A 22,261-nucleotide genomic window follows, 5' to 3' on the forward strand; every position below is an offset into this window, starting at 1 on the left:
ATTCTTTGTATTTCTCTGATTCAGCTCTAATGTATTTTCCATTATCTATAATTTTATTTATTTGTATGCTCTTTTATCTTGGTTAGTCTACTTAAAGTTTTGTCAGTTTTATTTATTATTTGAAAGATGCACTCTTTGTTTTGTAATCCTTCCTAGTTTTGTTCTCTATACTATTTATTTCTGCTTTAAATTTATTATCTCATTTCTTCTACTAACATTGGTCTTAGTTTCATTTTCATTTCATAGGACTTTGAGGTATAAAGTTGGATTGTTTGGGAGTTTTTTTTTTTTTTTCCTTGATTTATATTTAATCATTAAAAACCTTCTTGGAACTGCTTTTGCTTGATTCTGTAAATTTAAGTATGTTGTTTTTCCAGTTTTATTTGTCTTAAAATGCTTTTGTATTTCTGTTTTAATTTCTAATTGGGTCGATTTTTTGTTCAGAAGTTTGTTATTTAATTTCCATGTATTTTTATTTTCTCATTTTCATGTTATGGATGTCTAATTTTATGAAACTGTGGTCAAAAAGGTAATTGACATAATTTTAAACTTATTAAATTTTCTCAGATGTGTTTTGTGCCCTAACATATAATCTATCCTATAAAACATTCTGTTTACACTTGTAAAGAATATATATTCTGGTATCACTGCATGGAATGTTCAGAATATGTCTGTTAGGTTTATTTGGTTACAATGCTGTTCAAATATGCTTTTTTCTACTACGCTCTGTCTAGATTATCTATCCATTGTTGAAAATGCATATTAAATTTGTCATTTCATTTCTGGTAGTATTTGCTTCATACATGTCAGTTCAGTTCAGTTGAGTCGCTCAGTTGTGTCCGACTCTTTGCGACCCCATGAATCACAGCACGCCAGGCCTCCTTGTCCATCACCAACTCCCGGAGTTCACTCAGACTCATGTCCATCGAGTCGGTGATACCATCCAGCCATCTCATCCTCTGCCATCCCCTTCTCCTCCTGACCCCAATCCCTCCCAGCATCAGAATGTTTTCCAATGACTCAACTCTTTTCATGAGGTGGCCAAAGTACTGGAGTTTCAGCTTCAGCATCATTCCTTCCAAAGAACACCCAGGACTGATTTCCTTTAGAATGGACTGGTTAGCCCTCCTTACAGTCCAAGGGACTCTCAAGAGTCTTCTCTAACACCACAATTCAAAAGCATCAATTCTTCGGTGCTCAGCCTTCTTCACAGTCCAACTCTCACATCCATACATGATCACTGGAAAAACCATAGCCTTGACTAGATGGACCTTTGTTGACAAAGTAATGTCTCTGCTTTTTAATATGCTGTCTATGTGGGTCATAACTTCCTTCCAAGGAGTAAGCATCTTTTCATTTCATGGCTGCAATCACCATCTGCAGTGATTTTGGAGCCCCCCAAAATAAAGTCTGACACTGTTTCCACTGTTTCCCCGTCTATTTCCCATGAAGTGATGGGACCGGATGCCATGATCTTCGTTTTCTAAATGTTGAGCTTTAAGCCAACTTTTTCACTCTCCTTTTTCACTTTCATCAAGAGGCTTTTTAGTTCCTCTTCACTTTCTGCCATAAGAGTGGTGTCATCTGCATATCTGAGGTTATTGATATTTCTCCCGGCAATTTTGATTCCAATGTCGTGCTCCAATATTCAGTGATAAATATTTTAAATTGCTACATATTTTTCATTGATTGACACCTTTGTCATTATATAATGACATTCTTTGTCTCTTTTAACCATTTTTAGCATTAGGTTTATAAGTATAAAGTATAAGTATAGCTGATTATAAGTATAGCTACCTTTGCTTTCTTTTCCTTACTATTAAACATATTTTCACCCATTATTTTTTCTTAGTCTAGCTATACTTTTATAGCTAAAGTGAGTCTCTTGTAGGCATCATATCATTAGCTCTTATTTTTGTTTTTTTTTCTATTCAGCCATTCTACATCCTTTGATAAGATAATGTAATTCATTTACACTTAAAGCAGTTATGGACTTACTATTGCCATATTGTTAATTATCTCTGACTATTTTATAGAGCCTTTGCTCCCTTCTTTTTCTGTTTCCTTTTGTGATTTGACTTTTAGTAACAATTTGCTTTAACTTTATCATAATCTTGTGTTACTATTACAGATTTATTCTTTTTAGATTGCTATGAGACTTATCTAAAATACTTTTTTAATAGATTCTATTTTAAACTGATAGAAGCATAACTTCAATAACACATGTTAACATGATATTTTACTTCTCCATCCCCACACACACACTTTAGGTTACTGATGTTACGATTTACATATTTTTATATTATGTGTCAAATAACATATTACAGTACTTAAGATTATTTTTAAAACTTAATTTATGAATTATATTTTTAAGTAAAGTATGCACCACCATTTAATATTAGAAACTTTAACTATATACTTATCATTAGCAATGAAATTTACCCATTCATTCTTATGTTTTAAAATTTAATCAGCAATTTTTTGTTTCTACTTGAAGAAATCCCTTTAGCATTTCTTATAAAGCAGGATTAATGGTGATAAATTCTCTCAGCTTTTGTACGTTCAGGAAAGTCCCTCTCACTTTCATTTTTGAAGCACAGCTTTCCAACGTATACTATTCTTTTGATTTGCAATCTTACGTTAGTTTCTGGTGTACAGAAAAGTGATTAAGTTTAGATAGATAGATAGAATGATAGATAGAGGTAGATATAGTTATTATTTTTCATTTTATTTTCCATTATAGTTTATAACAAGATATTGAATATGTTTCCCTGTGCTATATGATAGGACCTTGTTTTTATCCATTCTCTATATAATAGTTTGCATCTGCTAATCTCAAACTCCCAATCCATCCTTCCTACAGCCCCCTTCCTTTCCCAAAAATTTATTTTCTATGTCAGTGAGTTTGTTTCTGTTTTACAAATGTTCATCTGTGTCATAGTTTAGATTCCACATATAAGTGATATCATATGATATTTGTCTTGCTCTAACTTACTTCCCTTAGTATAACCTCTAGGTCTTTCCATGTTGCTACAAATGGATGAGTGGCAACATTCGTTTTTTCATTTTTTTCTTATGGCTGAGTAATATTCCATTGGATATATATATATATATATATATATATATATATATAAAGGAAATGCAACCCACTCCAGTATTCCTGCCTGGAAAGTCCCATGGACAAAGGAGCCTGGTGGGCTACAGTCCATGGGATCAAAAAGAATCAGACATGACTTAGCAACTAAACTAAACCCAGGTCTTCTGCATTGTAGGCACATTCTTTTACCATAAGAGCCACCAGAGAAAGTTATATATATATACTTATATATATATATGAATACTATTCTTGGTTGACAGTTTTGCTTTAAGTATTTGAATGTATCATTTCATTCTATCTTGGTTTGCAAAGTTTCTATTGAGTGATCTGCTTATAATTTTGTGTAATATGTCCTTGTATATGACCTTGTACATGTCCTTTTCTTCTGCTGTTTTTAACCTCCTGTCTTTGCCTTTAACTATTAACAATCTAATGATAAATTGTCTTGATGCAACCCTCTTCAGGTTCAATCTATTTCAGGTCCTTTGGTCATTATGAATCTGGATATCCATTTATCTCCCCAGGTTTGGGAAGTTTTCAGCCATTATTGCTTTAAATATACTTTCTGTGCCCTTCTCTTTAGCTCCCCGTCCATGGTTTCCATAAGTCATAGAGTTTCTTCATGATTATTTGTTCTGTTTACCTTTGGCTCCTCTGAGTGAATAACTTCAAGGTCAGAGTCTTTCTTTTGTTTGATCAAGTCAGTTATTGAAGCTCTCTAAATTTATTTTTAAAGGTTAGTCATTGTACTCTTCACCTGCAGGTTTCTGCTTTTCTTTTTGGTAAGATTTATATTTTGTGCCTTTTCCCAGAAATGCATTTATATTTAAGAGTATTTCCATATGTATTCTGATGAAAAGCCTGATTTCAACGGTGGAATTTCAGGCATCACATTTTTCCAGGAAGGGGAGCATGGCCAGGAGAGAAAGAACTCTAAGAAGACCATCACACAACTATACAAATATCAATCACTATTATTTTCCTCACATATTTTAGAGTTATGAATGACTATTTTACTGCTAAGTATTGGGAGGTATAAGGAAACTACATAAAAATATGCTTTAGTTTAGAAAGCAAGGAATTAGAATCAGTGATATCACTTAGTTTTACAAAGAATAATCACAAATTATGAAGTGCATTCGTTTTGTTAATATGTAAAATATTTAGTCCAAATAAATGGAATATTACAGATACTTCGTAATTTAAAAATAATAAAGAGATAAAAACTAAAATTTAGAAGACTTTTAACAATTACCTATTTGCATATATAGAGGTGGAAAATGGGGTTCTATTTCAAACCACCTAGATCATTATAACAGACTCAATATATCAGAGGATGTGTTATTAAATAGATAGCTATAAAGAAGGATAAAATTAATTTTACAGTACAGCGCTCCTTCTAAATATGTGTGTTTGCTGGAAGAATTTGGTCTTGCTTTTTGAATAAAAAGTGTCTTTTTTTTTTTTAACATTTTTCTAATTTTATTTTATTTTTAAACTTTACATAATTGTATTAGTTTTGCCAAATATCAAAATGAATCCGCCACAGGTATACATGTGTTCCCCATCCTGAACCCTCCTCCCTCCTCCCTCCCCATACCATCCCTCTGGGTCATCCCAGTGCACTAGCCCCAAGCATCCAGTATCGTGCATCGAACCTGGACTGGCAACTCGTTTCTTACATGATATTTTACATGTTTCAATGCCATTCTCCCAAATCTTCCCACCCTCTCCCTCTCCCACAGAGTCCATAAGACTGTTCTATACATCAGTGTCTCTTTTGCTGTCTCTTACACTGGGTTATTGTTACCATCTTATTCTTGGTGTTCTGTCAAGTTTGGACCCTCAGGGAAATTAAGCAGACTGGTCACATTTTATCCATATGTAAATTCATGTCACGAGACACTTCTGTATTATCTCCCATAATTTGGCAGAAATATTAGTTTCAGAAAGTTGCAGCATTGGGGGCCAGTAGAGTAAGCATAGGTAAGTTGATTTGAGGTTTTATGGGAGTCTTATAGAAATTCTTAATGTAGCTTAAAAATATCTAAGTCTTCCTTTTCTTATGTTTACTTTTGATTTTGTGAGTCCTTAATAAATAAATAATTATAATTCTAAATAAAATTCTAAATGTAAATTTAATATTGCATATTTATGTCTATATTTTTGGAGAAAATTGATAATTCTGTAATTTTTGTTTCTATCAAATGACGAAGATTATTATTTAGATTTCTGGAAATACATAGTTTATCCCTCAAATGACAAATATCCCCAGTGAAGATCATCTTTTCTCTGGTACTCTCTGGCTTTATAAATTTTTATATTATTTGTCATCATAATATAAACTGTGAGAATTGTATTAAATAATTCTTCAAATTGTAAAGCAAAATGTATTTGCTGTGTTTAAGATAGCATAACTTCACTGAAAAAAATAAAGTGATGGCAGTATGTTAAATATTCCAAAACATTGTATACTGCTATTCTAGAAGGCTTCTTCCTCTTCCTACCTCAATTTCTGTTTTCTTCCTCTCACTCTCCTAGTCCATTTGTTTTTTCTCCTCATTTACATTTTTTCTCCCTCATTTCTCCCCTCACTCTCTTTTCTTCTGTCTTTTTTTTCTCTGTGCACAGGTTTAGGTACATTAGTAAATGAGACTTAGTTTGTGTACTTAAGCCACAAACATATCCTAAAGAACAAAGAAGTTTATAACTTCAGGTCAATCATTATTGCTCAGTTTTTTACTATATATTGCTGAAAGTTGACATATTCTACTCTAATTAACTTCCCCATTGCAGATTCTCCACTCTAGAATATCACCTACTATTTACTGAAGACTAAAATATCGTGTGTGTGCATTCCCCTACATACAAATATTTAATGGTTCTAATCTACTTTATAAAGATCATTCAGATCATAGTTTCCAATATCATTCTCCAGTAAAAGAAACCAGGGCTTCTTGGAGAAATGGTTGTTTATAGTGCTTAAGAAAGAAATATACCAAATGAGTCCAGAGAACCCTGCAGTGCTAGAAAGTAAAGTGCTCAAAAAACAAGCCAATAGGGATATGTCAAAAGTACACAGCAGCCACTTGAAAGACCCTATAAAACCACAGCAGGAACAATTTGAGCAACCAAAATAAATAGCATAGTAGTGCATTTTAAACCAAATGTCTATACTGATGTAAATAAATGCTTGAATAAGTAAGTAATGAAAGAGAATAGACATATTTCCTAGACAAAAAAACTCCAGATAATTTATGTATATACTGCCTCCTTGACAAGGTGAAATGTAACTCTCCAACCCTGAAGTATGGAGTGAATAAGGAACTTCTGTACAGAATGGAAAGGGGGAAAGAGTAATTACAGTAGAGAAACCTGATAAACACTATTCAACCAGGTAATCAAGGCCAACATCAACAGTAGTAACTATAATTAATCAGTGTGTATCTTTAATATGATCTAATGGAAATGACACTCCACCTCTGTAGTCTTCCTTCAAAAGTCCGTAACTCAATTCTAACCACAAGAAAAAATCATCAAAATGTAGACAAATTGAAGGACAGTCTATAATATTCAAATTGAGGCTCAATCTACAACATATTTGAGCAGTATTCTTCAAATTTATCAAGCTCATCAAAAAAAAAAAAAAAAGTGTAAGAAGCTGTTATAGCCAAGAAGAGCTTGAGGAAACATGAAGTTTAAATGTAACGTGGTATCTTGGATGAAATCCTTGGACAGTAGAAGGAAATTAGGTAAAAACTAAGAAAACCTAAATCAAGTAAGGGCTTTAGTTAGTTTTAAAAGCTAACAAAATAAAATCCTCTATCGTATTTAAAATTACCAAAGTAATATGTGCTATTTTAAGAAAAGAAATGACCCAGAGGGAGGGTAGGGGAGGGAGGAGGGAGGAGGGTTCAGGATGGGGAACGCGGGTATACCTGTGGCGGATTCATTTCGATATTTGGCAAAACTAATACAATATTGTAAAGTTTAAAAATAAAATAAAATTTAAAAATTATGTAGACATACATATTTGAGTGGGGTTCCCAGGTGGCTCTAGTGGTAAATGCAGGTAGATGTAAAAGACAAGGGTTAGATCCCTGAGTCGGAAAGATCCCCTGGAGGAGGGCATGGCAACCCACTCCAGTATTCTTGCCTGGAGAATTCTATGGACAGAGAAGCCTGGTGGGCTATGATCCATAGTGTCACACAGAGTCAGACCTTACTGAAGCGACCTAGCATGCACACACATATATATTTAAGTAAAGCTACTCAACCATTCCACCTTGTATCCTCAAGATAATCAACAAACAACCAGGAGTAAATTAAATCACAATTTTTTTTCTTACTTGTAGATGCATATAAAGCCACATTTAAACACAAATATGTTTTACCAAAATAGAGTCATGTTTTACACATTGTTTTCCATCTTGCACTTTTCACTTTTCTTGCATCACTTACACATCATGAGTATTGCTCTGTTTAAAGTGAAGTAGTTTTCTGAAGTAGTTTTCTCTTTTTATTTCCATTGCAACCTCCCCCTCCACAGCTCCCCTCTTCACCCTCAGGTAATACATGTTAACAATTTATATTTTTCTCCATACTCTAATAACTATATATACAACATATATGGATAGCTATAGAAACACACATGCAAGGGTTATTTTTCCTATTTTGGTCAGCATTTGTTTACAAAATATAATTTTTATTATAAGCTGCTTCTCTCTATATTACATTTATTACTCAGTAAACATCATAAAAATTCCTTCAGGTAAACTGGTAGCAGTATAGACAATACATGTTCATATAGATAACCATAATTTATCTAACTACTTAATGCATATTGACTTTATTTTCAGTAATTTCACACTACAAATAATGCTATAATAAATATAACTATATGTCTATATATCCTCATACCAAATGCGTTTACTTCTACAAATGGAGTTGATCAAAAAATTAGTAATAGATTTTTTCTAAACCAGTTTCATAGAGGGTTGTAACAATATGCGTATGTTATCAACAATAGGTATTATAGATCTTCTCAGTTTTCCCAATGTGGTGGATTAAAAGTAATGGCTCATATTAATTTGGTCTGAATTTCTGCATTTCCCTGACTCCTGAATCTGTTTTTTTGTTTGTTTTGTTTTTGTTTTTCATTAGTGTACTGGTTATTTCAGAAAACTAAAATCATGGCATCTGGTCCCATCACTTCATGGCAGATAGATGGGGAAACAGTGGAAACAGTAGCTGACTTTATTTTTCTGGGCTCCAAAATCACTGCAGATGGTGATTGTAGCCATGAAATTAAAAGATGCTTACTCCTTGGAAGGAAAGTTATGACTAACCTAGACAGCGTATTAAAAAGCAGAGACATTGCTTTGCCAACAGAAGTCTGTCTAGTCAAGGCTGTGGTTTTCCCAGTGGTTATGTATGGATATGAGAGTTGGACTGTGAATAAAGCTGAGGACTGAGGAATTGATGCTTTTGAACTGTGGTGTTGGAGAAGACCCTTGAAAGTCCCTTGGACTGCAAGGAGATCCAAGCAGTCCATCCTAAAGGAGATTGGTCCTGGGTGTTCATTGGAAGGACTGAAGTTGAAGCTGAAACTAATACTTTAGCCACCTGATGTGAAGAGCTGACTCATTGGAAAAGACCCTGATGCTGGGAAAGATTGAGGGCAGGAGGAGAAGGTGATGACAGAGGATGAGATGGTTGGATGGCATGGGTTTGAGTAAACTCCGGCAGTTGGTGATGGACAGGGAGGCCTGGCGTGCTGCAATTTATGGGGTTGCAAAGAGTCAGACACGACTGAGCGACCCAACTGAACTGAACTGGTTATTTGAATTTCCTCTATCAGCCTATTTATTGACTTTTCCCAATTTTCTATTGAATTGATTGTTTATTCTTCATTTTTAAAAGCTTTCTGAACTTTCTAGATATTAAAATTTTTTTCTTGCAATGTACATTGTACCCCAGTACCCTTTTGTAATTTTAATAAGTAACCCAAAAACTAAGTGGCCTAAAGCTGCAACATCATCCTTCAGTTTGGGTATAGCTGAGTATTCTTAGGGAGAGCTCCTCCAGAATGACTCCTCCCCTAGGAATTCTGCCAATTAAAAAGGTAGTTTACATGACAAAATTTTGCTGTTGTTGTTCTGTTGCTAAATCATGTCTGACTCTTTGCAAACCCATGGACTGCAGCACACCAGGCCTCCCTGTTCCTCACTGTTTCCTGGAGTTCACTCAAGTTCATGTCCATTGAATCGGTGATGCTATCCAACTATCTGCTGCCCTCCTCCTTCTCCTTTTGCCTTCCATCTTTCCCAGCATCATGGTCTTTTCAAATGAATCAGCTCTTCACAGCAGGTGGCCAAATTATTGGAGCTTCAGCTCAGCATCAGTCCTTCCAATGAGTATTCAGGGTTGATTTCCCTTTGGATTGACTGGTTTGATCTCCTTGCAGGCCAAGGGACTCTCAAGAGACAGAAATTTATTTCTTCATAATTCCAGAGGCTGGAAGTTGGAGATGAAATTTTTCACAAATTTGGTTTCTTCAGAGGTATCTTCTCCTTGATCTACAGATGGCTACTTTCTTCCTGAATCCTTACATGTCTTCTGTTCACAAGCATCCATGAGATCCATGATGCTTATTTATGGGTCCAGATTTCCTTTTATTATATGAACACTAGTCATATTAAATTAGGGCCCACCCTAGTGAACTCAATTTAACTTAATTACCTCTTTAAAGGCCCTGCCTGTCTCCAAAAAAAGGTCACTTTTTTAGGTATAGTTATTAGAGTTTCAGTATATGAATTTGGTGAAGAAGCAATTCAGTTGATACCACTTGATTCCATTGCCAATTTTTATACTAATACTTTATTAAGTTTATTATAGTTGCATTCTAATATGTATGCCATCAATCAAGAGATCTTCCCCTTTGGTATATGTTCAAATATTTCAAACATGTTCAAACAGTGCTATACATAGATTCCTCTCTATAAACTTTAAAATAATTTTTTCCAGTTAATTACAACTAAAAATACAAATTCTGATTTCAATTGCATTAAATACTTATATTGAGATAATTTATATTTTTAATAACAATTCTTTCCATTCAATAACATAAATGCCACTTGTTTATATCTTGATAATTTGCTTCCACAAGACAATCTAGTTTCTTCAAATAACTTTTAAGAATATTATGTAGACATGTTAATAAGTACATGTTATAAGACATCATGATACGGCATTATTACACAATAAGACTAGAAATAAGAGGTCACTTTCACAAACTAATAAGGGTGTCAACAAAATACCTATAGCTGAAATCATACTGACAGAACAGTCAAGGATATTCTCTCTGAATACTCCCACTTAACATTGTGCTGAAAGTCTTTATCAGTGCAATATCATAAGAAAATGAATTTCATACAGATTGCAAAGTTAAATATAAACTTGCCCTTATTTACAGACAGCATGATTATATACACAGGAAGGCCCAATCTTCCAAAAACAAAAACAAAAATCTCCTAAAACTATTAACTTTAGGGAGCTAACAAGATTACAAAATATAAGGCCAACTCAAAAATTGTTTTTTAAGATTTTTCTTTTTATGTGGGCCATGTTTTAAGTCTCTTATTGAATGTGTTACAATATAGTTTTTGTTTTATGCTTTGGTGTTTTGGGTGCAAGGCATGTTGGAGCTTAGCTGCTCAAGCAAGGATCAAACCCACACCCCTGCATTAGAAAGTGAAGTCTTAACCACTGGACCACCAGAGAAGTCCCTCAAAAGATTTTTTTTAATATAATATTTTGATAAATTAGAAAAAAGCAAAAATCACATTTTAAAATACAGTATAATTTATAATTGACCCTCAAAATGAAATAGTTTTAAGAAGCTAATGTTCAGTCATTCCAAGTGATAATATTGTTGAAAATATTATCATTTCTCCATTGAATTCCTTTGCATCTCCATCATAAATCAAATGGTCATATTATTGCTGGTCTCTTTCTGGACCTTCTATTTCCTCCCATTGATCTCAGTGTCTATTTCCTCAAAAATGCTGCACTATCTTGATTACCTTCAGTTTAGTTCAGTTCAATTCAGTCGCTCAGTCGTGTCCGACTCTTTATGACCCCATGAATCTCAGCATGCCAGCCCTCCCTGTCCATCACCATCTCCCGGAGTTCACTGAGACTCACGTCCATAGAGTCAGTGATGCTATCCAGCCATCTCATCCTCTGTCATTCCCTTCTCCTCCTGCCCCCAATCCCTCCCAGCCAGAGTTTTTTACAATGAGTCAACTCTTCGCATGAGGTGGCCAAAGTACTGGAGTTTCAGCTTTAGCATCATTCCTTCCAAAGAAATCCCAGGGCTGATCTCCTTCAGAATGGACTGGTTGGATCTCCTTGCAGTCCAAGGGACTCTCAAAAGTCTTCTCCAATACCACAGTTCAAAAGCATCAATTATTTGGCACTCAGTTTTCTTCACAGTTCAACTCTCACATCCAAACATGACCACTGGAAAAACCATAGCCTTGACTAGATGGACCTTTGTGGCAAAGTAATGTCTCTGCTTTTGAATATGCTATCTAGGTTGGTCATAACTTTCCTTCCAAGGAGTAAGTGTATTTTAATTTCATGGCTGCAGTCACCATCTTCAGTGATTCTGGGGCCCCCAAAAATAAAGTCTGACACTGTTTTCCCATCTATTTTTCATGAAGTGATGGGACCAGATGCCATGATCTTAATTTTCTGAATGTTGAGCTTTAAGCCAACTTTTTCACTCTCCTCTTTCACCTTCATCAAGAGGCTTTTGAGTTCCTCTTCGCTTTCTGCCATAAGGGTGGTGTCATCTGCATATCTGAGGTTATTGATATTTCTCCCGGCAATCTTGATTCCAGCTTGTGCTTCCTCCAGCCCAGCGTTTCTCATGATGTACTCTGCATATAAGTTAAATAAGCAGGGTGACAGTATACAGCCTTGACGTACTCCTTTTCCTATTTGGAACCAGTCTGTTGTTCCATGTCCTATTCTAACTGTTGCTTCCTGACCTGCATACACATTTCTCAAGAGGCAGGTCAGGTGGTCTGGTATTCCCATTTCTTTCAGAATTTTCCACCGTTTATTGTGATCCACACAGTCAAAGGCTTTGGCATAGTCAATAAAGCAGAAATAGATGTTTTTCTGGAACTCTCTTGCTTTTTCAATGATCCAGTGGATGTTGGCAATTTGGTCTCTGGTTCCTCTGCCTTTTCTAAAACCAGCCTGAACATCTGGAAGTTCACGGTTCACGTATTGCTGAAGCCTGGCTTGGAGAATTTTGAGCATTACTTTACTAGCGTATGAGATGAGTGCAATTATGCATGATTACCTTAACTTTATATTAAATCATAAAATTGAGCAGTAAGATTCCTAAAGATGTTACTCTTCTATTTCAAAATTATTTTAACTACCTAGTTCCCTTGACTTTCCATGAAAATTTTTAAAATTATCTTGTGATATCTTTTTTAAAAATAAAACATTTAGTATATAACACAGAAGTATCACACTGGACATTTATCCTAGGTCAGATGTTTTTAAACTCTTCTGTATTTTATTTTGGTGAATATTTTAAGTTCTGTTGCAAATACTCAACTGTTTTTATAGTGTAAAAGAAGGCATAGACAACAATTAAATGGCATTGCTGTATTGCAATAAGATTTTATTGCATAAACATACAGTGGGCTGGGTTTTGCCTGAAGGATGTAGTTTCTCAAAACTTGACCTAGATAAATGTAAACACAGAAACCTACATGTATAATTTGTAAAAATTTTGTTGAAATCAGCATAAGCCAGAAACAAACCAAGTATCTTATGATTGCTAAATGGATAAACAAAAATGTGGTTCCCCATACACTGTCAGATCAATACTACTCAAGTTGGAGGAAGAGTAAACTGTTGCCACATACAACCTGAATGACTCTCAAAGGCATTGTGTTGAGTGAAATATAACAGTGTCAAAAGACTACACAGTTTATGATTCCATTTATATGATCTTACTAAAAGGAACAGTAATAACGTAGCCAGTTCATTCTAAAGGAAATCAGCCCTGGGTGTTCTTTGGAAGAAATGATGCTAAAGCTGAAACTCCAGTACTTTGGCCACCTCATGCGAAGAGTTGACTCATTGGAAAAGACTCTGATGCTGGGAGGGACTGGGGGCAGGAGGAAAAGGGGACGACAGAGGATGAGATGGCTGGATGGCATCACTGACTCAATGGATGTGAGTCTGAGTGAACTCCAGGAGATGGTGATGGACAGGGAAGCCTGGCATGCTGTGATTCATGGGGTCACAAAGAGTCGGACATGACTGAGCGACTAGCTGAACTGAACTGAACATAGAACCCATCAGTGAATATGTTAGGGAAGGTGCAACAGTGTGGTTTATAAAAAATATACATCTGGTCACTCAGATGACAAAAATATGTCTCATATATATAGCTTTCGAACTCTTGGTATTTCCTTAGAGGTAAGAGAAATAGGAGTAGCTTTGTTACAATATTTGAACTTCATAGTCTCCCCTGTTCTGAAAAAAAGATCTTTCAGAGCTATTAAGGCTAAATGAGTGTTTTCTTATTGATAACTAACTTTCCAGTCCCTTTCCATTACAACTAGATTTATGCTAATAAGATGACTTTTGGAAAGTACCTAAAAATGAGAGCTGATTGCCAGAAGACCCAAACAAGAATAGAGGGTTGAAACTTTCAATCTCACCCCTCATTTTGTGTTAAAGAGAGGGGCTGGAGATTGAATCAACCACCAATGCCAATGATTTAATCAATTATGCCTGTATAATGAGGTCTCCATAAAACCCCAGAAAGGCAAAATTCAGAATGCTTCTAAGTTGGTAAACCAGAATCCTTCCACATCCTACCATGCTGATCCTCAAACTTCTTGGGGAAAGAACCTCCTAACTTCAAGATCTTACCCTATATATCTTTTTGTCTGGATGTTGATTCATATTATTTAATAATTTGTATCATAAACTCATACACTAATGAGTAAATGGGTTTCCTGTGTTCTGTAAACCACTCTAGCAAATTAATAAAACCTGAGGAGGCAGTCTTGGGAACCTCTGATTCATAGGTAGTTGGTCAGAAATGCAGGTAACAACTTGGACTTGCCAACAATATTCAATGTAGGAGCAGTTTTGTGGGACTGAGCCCTTAACCTGTGAAATCTGATGCTATCTCCATGTAGACAGTGTCAAATTGAGTCAGGTTGTAGCACATTCAGCTGGTGTCAAATAATTGCTTGAATACATGGGGAGAAAATCCCACACATGCTGGAATTGTGTTTGGAATGGTGAGAAGTAGAACAGCATGAATTTAAAGGAGAGCCTAAGGGAGGTTTTCAGGGAGATGGATCAGTCTGTATTCTGATGATGGTGGTGGACACAAATCTATACATATGTTCAATTTTATAAAGCTGTAGCCAAAAAAATACATGGAAAGTAAAAAGATATCATTCAATTCATCCTAGATTCAAATGGAAGGTAAGCTTGCAGTCCTCTTTAATCCATCAGAGTCATTTAGATTTCTATGCACATTTGTAACATGTACATTTATTCTTTTCTGCTACATATATATATATATATATTTATACACATATAGAGTTTATACACACACACACACATACACACATATACATGGGCTTCCCCGGTAGCTCAGCTGGTAAAGAATCCACCTGCAATGCAGGAGTTCAATCCCTGAGTTGGGAAGACCCCTGGAGGAGGGCATGGCAACCCACTCCAGTATTATGGCTTAGAGAATCCCCATGGACAGAGAAGCCTGGAAGGTTACAGTTCATGTAACTGTAACAAATAGTTGGACATGACTGAGCAACTATGCATAGCACAGCACATACATATATATATATATATATGTATATACACATACGTATATATAACTGCAGGGCTTTTGCGATGGCTCAGTGGTAAGGAATCTGCCCGCCAATGCAGAAGACATGGATTCAATCCCTAGGTCAGGAAGATCCCTTGGAGAAGGAAATGGCAACACACTCCAGTATTCTTGCCTGGGATATCTCATGAACAAACCTGGCAAGCTACAGTCCATGGGGCCATAAACAGCTGTACATGACCTAGTGGCTAAACAACAGCATACATATATAACTGTCAATGGAAAGTAACCTTTAAAAATTTAATAAAAACTTAAAATTTAATGGGGTTTATTTAAGAATAGTCTATAAGAATTAGACAATAACATTTTAGCTCTCTTCTTTTTCTTACTGTTACAAATGCATCTGGCCTTGACATAGCTGGTACAGAATTCGGTGGTAGTTCTAACCCATTTGTTCCATTCTAGGCTGTAATGGAGCTTTCTTCCTGGAAACCCTGGACAGGACAGCTGCCTCATCGTAATTTATTCTGGTATAATAAGATGTATTAGACACACTGGACATGTTCTTTGTAGAGAAAGAAGCCCTGGGAGTGGTAAAAACAATAGTCCTTGCTTTTTCCACTGCAAAAAGAGTTAATTTTTTGTCGCGATTTTTTACTTACTTATTTTGCCATATAGTAGTGAAGGCTTTGCTTGCTAGCAGTGATCTGCTGATTTTTATGTGCTGGTGGTCAGTTCCCATGGAGGTGCTAGCATTTCTTGCTTGGATAATTACTTAAAATACATTTATGGGAATTAACCAAACTGAGTACACTCGGCAGCCCATGGACTCACCTCAGCACCCCTGGCTGTGCACAGTCAGAGCAGAGCCCATTAGGAGCTGACAAAGGAACGGAGGTAAGATGGGAACAAGGAAAATGTTCTTTAGGCATGAAAATCAGCAAGAACCAAGTGCTCAAGTCCAGGGCCCCAAATAAATTAGAGTGGGCCTAATGAAAAGCAGGCAGCAGAGCTGAAGGAAATTGAATTTTCAGCTCCCTGCCTGCCTCTGTTTATGTGCCCCTCCGGTAATTGACCATTTAGGAGCTGATTTGAGTTTTACAGCTGTCATCACAGTCAAGTGCAGGGCAATCCATCATCCCATTGCAGTCCAAGTCAGTCAGATTCACTCTGGATGCTCTTGATTTGATGCTGCACAGACAAGTTCTCCAGGGCCTTCTCTGGCCCTTCTCTGCTCAGCCTTCTCACATCCTGCAGCCCTATTAGCCTAACCAGGGCACAGCCCATTGTTGGAAAGGAAAGGAACAAGAACGCACAACTAGCATTTCAGATTGGGTGAATATTCAGATAAAAATGAAGAAGCCTAGAGAGATAAAAGGATAGAATTTTACTTGAGATTCTGTGCCTATTCTGTATTTCCTATTTAGAGAAATCACTTCAACTTGTCTTTTTTCACATTTCTGATACTTAGGAATCTCATATGAGGAGAGTTTTTACATTGTTCAGTGTTTCTCAAAGACTCTCAAGGCTGCAAACTATGTAAAAGACATCAAACTTCCTTAATTATCTATAGGTATATTCACATGTGGTACTTCCACACTGAAATGCCACTGTCATCTTTTCTCTGCCATGAGCTGCCCCAAAGCCATCCACAGGTCACCCCTTCCGGTACACAGTTATCTGGTACATCCCTTCCCCTGTCCTTTTCTTCACGTACATGCTAAACAGTGTAATCCACAGCCTTTCTTCCAAAACATGATAATAATATTTTTATAGACTCTCTGATCATGTCCAGCTACTTTAAACAAAATCTCCATCCAAACATTTCCCATTACTCCTTTGCTTACACACACACATACACACACACACACACACACACACACACACACACATACCCGTCCAATCTGTGTGTTCTTTGTCTCCTATGTGAGAGTTTGTTGCCAACATTCATCCAAGAGAGAAACTTGACCTTGTCTTACCTTATCCTTCGTTCCTCATATCCTTCAAGTCCTGTTCATTCTCCTTGACATCAATAGAATTATTTCACTTTTTCAGGAACCAGTCACCAGTTCCCACCTTCAGGCACTGTGTCTCCAGGGTACATTCTGCCATGACCTTCCTGCTGCCGGCTTGCCCCTCCATCCATAGGTACATCCAGGGATCTCTCTATGGCATAGATCTGGTAGTATCACCCTGTGAGGCTTCACCATGTTTGTCCTTTCCATGGTTCTGAGGATAAACATGAAGCATAGCTTATCTGATTTGTTGTAATCTTGATCCTCTTTGATGTCTTCTTAACTTCATGATACATCATGGAGAAATTACAATTTTATATTCTCAAGTTTTGTTTTCCCTTTTTAAAAAGAAATGTGTCGACCCAGAGGGATGGTATGGGGAGGGAGGAGGGAGGAGGGTTCAGGATGGGGAACACATGTATACCTGTGGTGGATTCATTTCGATATTTGGCAAAACTAATACAATTTTGTAAAGTTTAAAAATAAAATAAAATTTAAAAAAAGAAGAAGAAATGTGTCCTGAACCTTTCTGCCTAGAAGGCACTTACTCTCTCTTTTTCTGACTTCTTAACTCTTTCTCATGTTCCAGGTCTCAGAGTTTGGAGGTAACCCCTCTTAGAAGCCACCTTCCAAGTTCTCTAAGGCTATTTCTTGGATGCCATACTATCTACCCTAATATGACTGTATCTGTCCCCAGTCCTCATCCTCTTCACTCGTCAGTGCTTTGATTTCTTTCAGTGTCTGCCTCCCTCCTTGGCCATGCTTACCTTAAAGATGATGTCAGGTCTATATTACTTACTACTGCAACCCTAGAGGCCAGTACAGTGGCATATCAGGCCCTTAATTAATAGAGACTGCTATGTTTTCCTGTATTCTACAACCTTGCCAGGCATTATCTCTGTTTTACAGAGGGGAAGTCTGAGAATAAAGAAAATCAGAACTGCCCCAAATCAAGTGGCTATTAAATAGTAAGAATTGGAATTATAAATGAATTATTTCTGATTCTAAATTACACACTCCTCTACTATGATACGGAGATGGCAATGGCACCCCACTCCAGTACTCTTGCCTGGAAAATCCCATGGATGGAGGAGTCTGGTAGGCTGCAGTCCATGGGGTCGTTAAGAGTCGGATATGAATGAGCGACTTCACTTCCACTTTTCACTTTCACGCATTGGAGAAGGAAATAGCAACCCACTCCAGTGTTCTTGCCTGGAGAATCCCAGGGACTGGGTAGCCTGGTGGGCTGCCATCTATGGGGTCGCACAGAGTTGGACAGGACTGAAGTGACTTGGCAGTAGCAGCAGCTACTATGATAAGCTGCCTTTTCAACCTGTAAAGTGATCTATAGTAAATAGTATGTGTGGTAGATTGAATAATTGTCTTCTAAAGATCCCACAACCTCATCCTAAGAACCCATAAATGTTACTCTATATGGGAAAAGAATTTTAGGATTGTGATCATTTTTAAGGATTAGAGGATCAGATCAGATGAGATCAGTCTCTCAGTCGTGTCCAACTCTTTGTGACTCCAGGAATCGCAACACACCAGGCCTCCCTGTCCATCACCAAATCCCAGAGTTCACTGAGACTCACGTCCATCAAGTCAGTGATGCCATCCAACCATCTCATCCTCTGTCATCCCCTTCTCCTCTTGCCCCCAATCCCTCCCAGCATCAGAGTCTTTTCCAATGAGTCAACATTTCGCATGAGGTGGCCAAAGTACTGGAGTTTCAGCTTTAGCATCATTCCTTCCAAAGAAATCCCAGAGCTGATCTCCTTCAGAATGGACTGGGTGGATCTCCTTGCAGTCCAAGGGATTCTCAAGAGTCTTCTCCAACACCACAGTTCAAAAGCATCAATTCTTCTGTGCTCAGCCTTCTTCAGAGTCCAACTCTCACATCCATACATGACCACAGGAAAAACCTTAGACTTGACTAGACGGACCTTTGTTGGCAAAGTAATGTCTCTGCTTTTGAATATGCTATCTAGGTTGGTCATAACTTTCCTTCCAAGGAGTAAGCGTCTTTTAATTTCATGGCTTCAGTCACCATCTGTAGTGATTTTGGAGCCCCCCAAAATACAGTCTGACACTGTTTCCACTGTTTCCCCATCTATTTCCCGTGAAGTGATGGGACCGGATGCCATGATCTTCGTTTTCTGAATGTTGAGCTTTAAGCCAACTTTTTGACTCTCCTCTTTCACTTTCATCAAGAGGCTTTTTAGTTCCTCTTCACTTTCTTCCATAAGGGTGGTGTCATCTGCATATCTGAGGTTATTGATATTTCTCCCGGCAATCTTGATTCCAGCTTGTGTTTCTTCCAGTCCAGCGTTTCTCATGATGTACTCTGCATATAAGTTAAATAAACAGGGTGACAATAGACAGCCTTGACTCACTCCTTTTCCTATTTGGAACCAGTCTGTTGTTCCATGTCCACTTCTAACTGTTGCTTCCTGACCTGCATACAAATTTCTCAAGAGGCAGGTCAGGTGTTCTGGTATTGCCATCTCTTTCAGAATTTTCCACAGTTTATTGTGATCCACACAGTCAAAGGCTTTGGCATAGTCAATAAAGCAGAAATAGATGCTTTTCTGGAACTCTCTTGCTTTTTCCATGATCCAGTGGATGTTGGCAATTTGATCTCTGGTTCCTCTGCTTTTTCTAAAACTAGCTTGAACATCTGGAAGTTCACGGTTCACAAATTGCTGGAGCCTGGCTTGGAGAATTTTGAGCATTACTCTGCTAGCCTGTGAGATGAGTGCAATTGTGTGGTAGTTTGAGCATTCTTTGGCATTGCCTTTCTTTGGGATTGGAATGAAAACTGACCTTTTCCAGTCCTGTGGCCACTGCTGAGTTTTCCAAATTTGCTGGCATATTGAGTGCAGCACTTTCACAGCATCATCTTTCAGGATTTGAAATAGCCCCACTGGAATTCCATCACCTCCACTAGCTTTGTTCGTAGTGATGCTTTCTAAGGCCCACTTGACTTCACCTTCCAGGATGTCTGGCTCTAGGTAAGTGATCACACCATCGTGATTATCTGGATCATGATGATCTTTTTTGTATAGTTCTTCTGTGTATTCTTGCCATCTCTTCTTAATATCTTCTGCTTCTGTTAGGTCCATACCATTTCTGTCCTTTATCGAGCCATCTTTGCATGAAATGTTCCTTTGGTATCTCTGATTTTCTTGAAGAGATCCCTAGTCTTTCCCATTCTGTTGTTTTCCTCTATTTCTTTGCATTGATCACTGAAGAAGGCTTTATTATCTCTTCTTGCTATTCTTGGAAGTCTGCATTCAGATGTTTATATCTTTCCTTTTCTCCTTTGCTTTTCACTTCTCTTCTTTTCACAGCTATTTGTAAGGCCTCCCCAGACCACTGTTTTGCTTTTTTGCATTTCTTTTCCATGGGAATGGTCTTGATCCCTGTCTCCTGTACAATGTCACGAACCTCATTCCATAGTTCATCAGGCACTCTATCTATCTAGTCAATCTGGATGGGGCCAAAGGGTAATCATCAGTGTTCTCATCAGAATGAAGCAAAGAGAGGTTTTATTATAGAAGAGGAAGCAGGATACATATGAAGTTGGTGTAATGTGAAGAAGGAGTCACAAGCCAAGGGATATAGGCAGACTACAGAAACTAAGAAAGGCAAGGAGACAGAACTGCACTAGAGTCTCAAGAACTGAATAGGCTTTCTGATGCTTAGCCTTTAGCCCAGTAAAACTGATTTTGGACTTCCGACCTCAGAGCTATAAAAGAATAAATTATTTTAAGCCCCCATATTTGTTGGGACTTGATATAGCAGCACTATGACAAACCTAGACAGTGTATTAAAATGCAGAGACAGCAGTTTGCCAACAAAGGTCCGTATAATCAAAGATATGGTTTTTCCAGTAGTCATGTATGGATGCAAGAATTGGACGAAAAAGAAGGTTGAGTGCCAAAGAATTGATGCTTTTGAATTCTGGTGTTAGAGAAGACTCTTGAGAGTCACTTGGACTGCAAGGAGATCTAATGAGTCAATCCTAAAGGAAATCAATACTGTATATTATTGGAAGGACTAATCTAGACGGCATATTAAGAGGCAGAGATGTGACTTTGCCAACAAAGGTCTGTCTAGTAAAGGCTATGGTTTTTCCAGTGGTCAGGTATGGATGTGAGAGTTGGACTATAAAGAAAGCTGAGCGCTGGAGAATTGATGCTTTTGAACTGTGGTGTTGGAGAAGACTTGAGAATCCCTTGGACTGCAAGGAGATCCAAATGGACCATCCTAAATGAGACCAGTCCTAGGTGTTAATTGGAAGGACTGATGTTGAAGCTGAAACTCCAATACTTTGGCCACCTGATGCAAAGAGCTGACTCATTGGAAAAGACCCTGATGCTGGGAAAGATTGAGGGCAGAAAGAGAAGGGGACGACAGAGGATGAGATGGTTGGATTGCATCACTGACTCAATGGACATGAGTTTGGGTAAACTCGGGAGTTGGTGATGGACAGGGAGGCCTGGCATGCTGTGGTTCATGTGGTCACAAAGAGTTGGACATGACTGAGTGACTGAACTGAACTGAACTGAATGGTGAAGCTGAAGCTCCAATACTTTGGCCACCTGACACAAAGAGTTGACTCTTTGGAAAAGACCCCAGTGCTGGGAAAGATTGAGGACAGAAGGAGAAAAGGGCAACAGAGAGTGAGAAGTTTGGATGGCATCACCAACTCAATAGCCATGAGTTGGAGCAAACTCTAGGGGACATAAGAGAACAGAGAAAGGAGCCTGGCATGAAGCAGCCCATGAGGTTGCAAAGAGTAAGATAGGACTTAGCAACTAAACGATAACAAGGAAACCGACACAGGGTGTAACAAAGAGAAATGCAGCATATACAGTATATATTTAATACATATGTGAACTGTAAATTTTTTCATTTAATCCCAATTCTTAAATGGCCATCTGCTCACCTGTGTAAGACAGATTCAGCTATAACTATTACCTGGTTGAAAGGCTATGGAATGCACTGAAAAACTTGAGTAGAGAACTGTCTTAGGACCCAGCAATCCAATTGCTGGGCATACACACCAAGGAAACCAGAATTGAAAGAGACACGTGTACCACAATGTTCATCGCAGCACTGTTTATAATAGCCAGGACATGGAAGCAACCTAGATGTCCATCAGCAGATGAATGGGTAAGAAAGCTGTGGTACATATACACAATGGAATATTACTAAGTCATAAAAAAAAATACATTTGAA

Source organism: Bos javanicus, chromosome 2 (assembly GCF_032452875.1).
Source record: "Bos javanicus breed banteng chromosome 2, ARS-OSU_banteng_1.0, whole genome shotgun sequence".
In the NCBI taxonomy this organism is placed as follows: domain Eukaryota; kingdom Metazoa; phylum Chordata; class Mammalia; order Artiodactyla; family Bovidae; genus Bos; species Bos javanicus.